At 42.5% G+C, this 8521-nt stretch overlaps 1 protein-coding gene across 1 annotated transcript in view; it reads right to left on the reverse strand.

Annotated features, from left to right (window-relative positions):
* PNKD (PNKD metallo-beta-lactamase domain containing) overlaps positions 1-8521 on the reverse strand; it is a 130259-nt gene that overhangs the window by 53007 nt on the left and 68731 nt on the right. The window lies entirely within an intron of this gene.

An 8521-nucleotide genomic window follows, 5' to 3' on the forward strand; every position in this document is an offset into this window, starting at 1 on the left:
AGGGCTAGAGTAGACCTTAAAATCAGATATTTAAAAAAAATGCAATGCAAACAAAAAATTTATTTTGTTTTTTTACATCTAGCACAAACACCCCAGTTTACTCTATACTAGGTATCCTCGCTTCCCCTGCACAGCAGCACTCAGACGGGAAGACGCAAGGATAGCCTTTGGAATAAGTGAGGAATAAGTGAGGCCCTGTTTGTGTTAACAAGACAACAGAAGGAGAGAAGAGAGTGTACAGATTTAAAGAAGCGCTTTTATTATCCAATCAGAAGGCAGTGGGCGGGGAGGTGACTCCACTGTGTTCCTTAATGCCATCACACAAGGTGGTGTCACCCTCCCCTGGCTGTGCCGTCTAGCAGACTTGTATGAATTACAAAAGTGGCTGCACAGAATTACGTTAATTAAGTTCTTTGGCAGATAAGACCATGAATATTCTGCTTTGTATTGAGCCATTAACCTAGGGAGTTCAGAATAATGAATACTAATAAAAAACAAAAAAAAACACAAACACACCCCATTCATCTACATGCCTCCTGTCCCCCTCCTTCACATCAGGTTACTTGCTCATGTAGAAGTTTGGAAATTAAAGATTTTTCTTATTTCTATGTTGAGCTTTAATAACACCGTGCGGCCCGTTCCTGGCATTGAGTGAATCATCTGGCATTGTATAAGGTGAGAAAATGAATGGTGCTATTGTGATCCAGTGACAGGTACACTTTAGTCATACAAGTGGAATTCACTAAAGACTGTCATTAGAGTCCGCCCTACTAAAAAGGTAAACGCCCCAAAAGTTCCTTTTACAATTAAAATACAAAAGTTAATGTCAGTTTTATAAAGTAGTGAAAGTGGAACTCCAGGCTAAATTCCCTTAAAGATTATGCTTTATTAACTATATATATAAAATTATATATATTCTATATCTACTGTATATCTCTATCAGAGTGCAAGAGCAGTGAGGCTGGGGTGGCTCAGTGAACCTGAGTGGTAAACATAGAAGCCGGCAGATGAAGTGTGTAGTACAGAAAACTTCCTCCACTAGCTTGTGTTTACTAATCATATTGGTGAGCCTTGTTATATATCCCTGCGCCTCCCATGCAACAGGCACTTCCGAGCCCTGTGCCCCCCCCCCCCCCCGCACAACAGGCGCTCCCGAGCCCTGCGCAATAGGCGCTCCCCAGCCCTGCGCCTCCCTCCTGCGCAATAGGCGCTCCCGAGCCCTGCGCCCCCCCTGCGCAATGGCCGCTCCCCAGCCCTGCACCCTCCCTGCGCAATAGGCGCTCCCGAGTAGATCTATGCCCTGACCATACACTATTTGGCACTATGTGTGACACTTTATTTCCCCTACCCAGGAAAAGGGGCTATTTCATATTTGCAACTACTCTTCTTCTTGGTTTATCCTGCCAGCCCCCTTCTGTTGTGGCCTCATTCCCTTATGTGGAATCGACAGGCCATAGCCCCCCTCAATACTGACCCTCCTTCTGGGCTCCAGACATCCCAAAGAGCCTCATGCTCCAGTCAGCACCAGGCACCGGTACATTGAGGGGGGGGGGGCTGCCATTTTAAGGGGAACGTGTTTCAAAGCAGCTCTCCAGCTCTAAGGGACACCAAGACCCCTTTGCCATGTGAATAACATAGTACATACCAGGTATAGTGAGCCAGGGTTTGGACCATTTCATTTTTGCCCCACTTTCCATTTCAAGATTTTTATCAAAAAGGTTTTCGGCGATCAATACAAATAAAGCATGCAGGAAATGAAGAACAAAGTCAAATGATAAGAAACTGCCATGTTGTCCAGATAGAATGCCAACAATTCTACAATTGGAAAATCCAATATTTGCTTTGGGGGAGTTGTTGACCTTGCGGCACATGTACTGAAGATGTGGAGGAGGAGGAGGAGAAGGAAGGAAGAAGAAAGAAAAGAAGAAGAGGAAAGAAAATAAGAAGAGGAAAGAAAAGAAGAAGAGGAAAGAAAAGAAGAAAGAAAGAAAGAAAGAAAGGAAGGAAGAAGAGGAAAGAAAAGAAGAAAGAAAGAAAGAAAGAAAGAAAGAAAGAAAGAAAGAAAGAAAGAAAGGAAGAAGAAGAGGAAGAAAGAAGGAGAAGAGGAAGGAGAAAGAGAGGAAGAAGAAGAAAGAACAGTGGGAATATTTAACGTTATGATCTCGGATTGGAGAACGATGTACCCGAGCAACGTTTTTGTCCTTTTTTTCCTCCAAAATAGAGCTTTCTTTTGGTGGCATTTGATCACCTCTGCGTTTTTTTTGTTTTGCAACGCAAAAAAAAAAAAAAAAAAAAAAAGACCAAAAATGTTGAAAAAATAAAATATCACTTCCTAAATGGTGTCACGCCTTTAGCGGGTGCCACCTGGGTGCGGTTCGCACCCCCCTTAGTGACGCCAATGAGCTGAAGCCATCTCCCATCAGGCACCCTGTCTCTGATTGAACCAATCACACAGACATAGCCTTACAAAAGGAAGGGGGATGGGGTCAACGCTCTGCTCTCACTTGTATGTGCATTTAAGCTTGTGCTGTTGAGGTCTGCAATCAGGATTTTCAAGCAGAAGATAAAAGAAGATAGAAATCAGCTAAACATGTGAAGATCTCCTACTGGCTGGATATGAACATACAAAATGCATTAAGCAATGGGGTTGATTTACTAAAGGCAAATAGTCTGTGCACAACAAGTGCAGTTGCTCTAGCTTCCGAGGGGAACATGCAAGGAAATGTAAAAAAAAAAAAAAAAAAATGCATTTTTGCTTGCACTTTGAGGATAAAAATAATAATCCGCAGAGCTTCCCCCATTAGATCTACAGCAGTGCACAGTAGATTTTCTTTTTGTAAATCGACCTCAATATTTCATATTTGCTGATTATTCAATTTATTTTCTGCAAATAGTATTTTTTGGGACCAGACCAAGATAATATTTACTGCTTGGCGTTATGTACTCGACAGGTCCGGGCACTTTGACATGATCAGGAAATACATTTTCTGCAGCCACACAATAGTATCTGAGATTTTGGTTACAAACATCCAGAGGAAAAAGCTGTCACCACCGGTGAGAATAAAAGGGTCGGTGAAAGCCAAAAACGGACTGCAGTTCTTGGTTGGTCGTCAGCAGGACTCCGACACCCAATGGCTTTTCAAACATCTTAAGAAATCTCTGTACTGGAGTTCCCAACTCCACCCACCTCCTGCAGAAGAAGGAATAACCTCTCCCTATTGGATTTCTTGCTTCAATTTATAAAAGGTGGAATTTTTATTTTTTTATTTTTTTGGGGGGTTATGTCAGCGGCAGTGGCAGAGATGTTAAAAACTGACCTTGAGTCATTATTTCATCTTTCCATCTATTAAACTTTCTGCCCTTGATTTAACTTTGGAAACTTTGGATAGTAAAACATTTTTTTTTTCTGCCAGTAAATCCCTTATACAGCCTACTTCCTGTTTTTTGTCTGGTCATTAGCCTAGGCTGATGACATCATGTACATCTTTCTCACGCTGTTGAGTTTGCCAGGAAGGGAGGGGGAGTCATAAGAGGGCCAATGAGAGCCGCAGAGCTGGAGGCGTGCCTCTGTGCAAATCCAGGAAGTGAACAGGCAGCAGCTTCAGCTGCCCACAGCTAAAAAGGTTGCAGCCAGACTCACTGGAGGGAGATTTCTGCAGCATATTTGGTAAGTACAGAATCAAAATACATATAAAATATGCAAAGTGGTTGGAGGGAAGCTTCAGAATGGCAAAGATGTTTTTATTACACATTATGTGAGCAGACTGCAGTTCCTCTTTAAGCAGTAACCTGACAGATTTAGTTTTTTGTCTGGAATTCATTCTAATAATAGCAGAGCACTTCCTGTGCTGCTCAGTTTTCCTTTGCTGGAGAGGAAGCTGTACCCGAGGACCCGCAGTGCAAGGATCTCCCTGCTGCTTTATCGAAAATCGGAGGATTTGTGCCTCCGCCACCCATCCTGATGCTTCATCATTACTCCACCAGTCATCGGCAGTGGGTAGTTCTGTTAAGAAGCGAAGCTCTGCCTCTACTAAAGATGGCCACCACCACCACATGTAGACAGAGCGCAGAACAAAGCATAGTATGTCACAAGGATTAGCTGCAGGGAGACCACTGGCAATACTGAGGTTTAGTCTTTTATCCTCTACCTGGCTTTTTCTAAAGTTTAGTTAATCTTTAAAGTGTCCATTCAGAAAAAAGTGATATTTTAGATATTCTTGGGGTCCATAGGCTGAAGCATCTGTTGGCTTCTTATAGGGACTGTAGACTACCCAGAAGACCTCCTTGCTATAAATCTTGGTTTTCTGAATGCACAGAGTCCTCACTCTATACACAAAGGCACCAAAACAAGTGCCATCATAGTTCAAAAGGAATATTGAGCTCTATGGTTTGAAGAATGAAATCCTCCAGACCCATCCATCCTATGACCATGACCAGATTGTGATCTTCGGTGCACTTTAAACCTTGGAACCTTATTTTTTTTCTCTGACTCCATGTTTGAAATGAGTACCAGAGTTGCATTTGCCACTTTGATAGAGAGTTACCAGGGTCTGCAGTTGGAATTTTTAGACATGCACACACATACTAGGTCCCAAAAGTACCAGTAAGTCTTTGGCATGTAGAAGGAAACTCAGCCCCCTTTACACAAAAAAAAATAAAAAAAAAAACACACACCACAAAAAATAAAAAATAAAAAACTCTGTACAAATATCTAAAAAACTGTAGTGTCGTCATAACTAATGAGTGGATGTGTGTCATAAAATAATTTTCTATGACTGTCAGCTCCACCTAGTGGCTGTAATGCAGTATTTTCTGAAATACTGCCAATCAGAAAACACCACATTATGACCACTAGGTGGAGCTGGTGATCATAGGAAATACATTTTAAAAAGAATAGTAATTTGTGTTGTTCCTAAGCAAACTTTTTTTTTTTTTTTTTTTATAAGCAGAACCTTTAGTGTGAGCATAGCCAGGTGATTTGGAGGCTTCTGTCTACGTGGCTTGTAGTACAGGAGCACAATGGCCCATTTTTGCCCCATAGACTTTAAAATGGGGGCACCTGAAAATTGTCTGTAGACACTCATTTTCAGGCGTTCCCATTCAATTCTATGGGGCCACAAACATGCGATTCTGCATCAGTTAAGCCCAGGAACTTTGAGCTTCATGCAACAAGTGACAAGCGACACAATACTCCGGTGTGAAGAGGCTCATTGAGAATCATGGGATTCCTAAAGATTATTCTACCTGCTTTGTGCAATGGTTTTGCACAGAGCAACCTTGATCCCCCCTCGTCTGGGGTCACCCAGAGGTGTTCCTATCCCCCCCCCCCCCCCGCTGCTCAAGCGGGTTTGATTTCAAACCAGGCTGTCTGCATCTATTAACCCACACAATGCGGCTTGGCGCCGCCCTGTTCTCACTGGCTGTGATCAGCAGGAGCCAATGGCTCCCACTGCTGCCTTGATCTCCAGTGATGAGGGAGCGCTGCTGCTCTTGGGCACAGCACCGGATCGAGATTGGGCCCAAGTCTGGGGGGGGGTCACTGTTTTAACCATAATGAATAGAATGCATTAAGAGCGGTAGTAAACCCCGCTTGGTCATTTTTACCTACAGGTAAGCCTATAAATAAGGCACCATTTAGGACAGGGATATGCAATTAGCGGACCTCCAGCTGTTGCAGAACTACAAGTCCCATGAGGCATAGCAAGGAGGACAGCCACAAGCAAGACACCCAGAGGCAGAGGCATGATGGGACTTGTAGTTTTACAACAGCTGGAGGGCCGCTAATTGAATATCTCTGATTTAGGAGATATTCACCCTGAATGCTGCCAGTTACATCACCAGCGCGTGTGTCCTGATGGTCCGGCATACCTTGCCGGACCATCAGAGCTTTGTGGGGAAAACCAAGGGCTCCATGTGCGGGAGGACGCGTGACATCATCGTGGCTCTGGCCAATCACATAGCCAGAGTGCGCGAACCCAGAAGAGAGCCTGGGGGGGGGGGGGGGGAAGATGGAAGCCCTCTCAGCGGTGACGGTACAGCACTGGAGGGCTTTTTCCAAGGTGAGTGAGTTTTTCAGAATGTGCTAGTACGCAATACATACTAGCACATTATGCCATTGCCTTGCAGGTGGGTTTTTTTTTTTTACAACTGCTTTGAAATGGTAAACAAGCCTTCTACCTTTAGAACCACTTTAATCTCGAGCCTTCAGGAATGGTGTGACAAAATGCTCAGGCATGGATTGGGGATTATGGTGCTACAACGAACATTGGTGCCGGTTGATGAAATACTGCTTTTCCTACTTACCCTATTGCCTTGGCAGTGGTTGGGTGCATACAGCGTGTAAGGAATGTTTTAATTAAAAAAAATATAAATAAAAAATAAATTCCGATTGCCCAAGGGTACATTTTTTTTCTTCTTTCCGATAATAAATAAGTGGTTTATGTTTTCTTGTGCCAAGTGTGTTGCGTTTGCTTTCTCAATTCTCTGATCGTTATCTCGCTCTTCGGTTAATCATCAGCCACTGAAAACGCTCGGGTTTCAAGAAATGTTACACATGCAGATGTTTTCCTCCTCCAAGTACATGGATTGCATTGGGCAACCCAATACATGGTGCGCTCCTCGCTCCGGTGTTTACCCAGAACGCGGTGCCTGCTCCGCCAATCACAGTTCAAACTTTTGCAATGCAAACATGACTTGGCACTTTTCACGCTTCCGCTCTATTACCAGAACCAAAGACTTTGTACTCCAAGGCTCCTTTTCAGAATGGCTATAGAAAACCATTCATTATATACTGTGTTATATTAATATACAGTGTGCATCTCGATTATAATAAATATACACACACTCTAAGTTATGTGTGTGTAATATATATATATAAAAAAAATATATATATATTATATTAATATAATATAATATAATATAATATAATATAATATAATATAATATAATATAATATAATATAATATAATATAATATAATATATATATATATATATATATATACACACACACACATACACACACACACACACACACATAATGTATGTACACACACATAGGCCACTTTATTATTAGGTATACCTGTTCAATTGCTTGGCAATACCAAAAATTTCTAATCAGCCAATCACATGGCAGCAACTCAATGCATTTAATAGGAATTTAGAAGGAATTTATCTTCAAGAACCTGGGAAGCATTGCTCCTGAGATCAGCAGATAACTGGTGCAGTGCCAAGCTCCTGCAGACATACCCTCCAGCTTTCAGCCTCTGCACCTCTGCGCTGTTTGAAAGCCGAAGTACACGTCAGTGGCTCATCAGTGCCCCCTGCAATCCATTAAAACTACAGCCACAGTGGCAGACAGTACTTGTAGTTAATTCATTCACAAGAATCTGTGAATGAATGACATGGCTGTGCGGGAGGTTTTTGAAAAGTGACAGAGGGTGTGGAGAGGGGGCAAGAGCAGTAACATGCAACATGTTCCAAAAGGTGAGCTTATCCATAATGCCGCGTACACACAACCAGACTTTTCAGTAGACTAGGTCAGACGGTATTCCCGACTGACATTCGGAGTTTCGATGTACTTTCCAAACGAAGGGACTTGGCCACACCGGAACAGACTAAGTCCGTTCGTTTTGAACGTGATGACGTACGACGGGACTAAACAAGGAAGTTCAATAGCCAGTAGCCAATAGCTTCCCTTGCGTCGTATTTAGTCCGTTGGACCAGCACACAGACGAACGGTTTTCCTGATTTTTAGTCCGTCGGTATGGAGTCCGTCAGATAGATTTGAAACATGTTCTATTTCTAGGTCCATCGGATTTACTTTTCTAAAAAACGATCGGATTGCCCGCAGGACTAATCGCTTCGGACGTAGTGTGCCGGAAAGCCGTGTGTATGCGGCATTAAAAGGGACACTAAATTATATCCTTATTCTCCAAAAAAATTCCATACATCCACTACCTAAAAGGTACCTGTACTTGATCTTTAATCAAATTGTTTCCTATTGTGTTTTCCTAGCTCCTCCATGAGCTCCAAACCTCTTCTTCCCCCCCTCACTTCTGTTTATTTGGAATGTGTCTTCTTACGTTTGAGCTGCTCAGCATTCCCCGGGATCTCAGTGGAAGGACGTTAGATTACAAATGTTTATTTTTTTTATTTTTTTCTTACTTTATTGGCTTAAAGTGTTTGTAAACGATCACCTTGTAAAACAACCCATTCAGTTTAAAATAGAAAAAAAAATAATAGAAAAATGACAGGTAAAACATTTTTGTATAGATATAAGAAGGGAAAAAAAGGGGATTTATAGTGTGTGTGTGTGTGTGTGTGTGTGTGTGTGTGTGTGTGTGTGTGTGTGTTTTTTGATCACATTCCCTCTGTTCTCAGCTGCATAAGAGCAGGGGGGAGGGGTTGTAAACCTCAATCTTGTACATACACAGTTTAGGAGATATTTACTATATATGCAGCCGATTACATCTTCGGGGAATGCGCTCTGAAGGCAAGGCCACCCGGGCCGTTCCTTCAGAA

Source organism: Lithobates pipiens, unplaced genomic scaffold, assembly GCF_037356315.1.
Source record: "Lithobates pipiens isolate NorthernLeopardFrog02 unplaced genomic scaffold, aLitPip1_a1.2 Scaffold_22, whole genome shotgun sequence".
NCBI classification, from domain to species: Eukaryota; Metazoa; Chordata; class Amphibia; order Anura; family Ranidae; genus Lithobates; species Lithobates pipiens.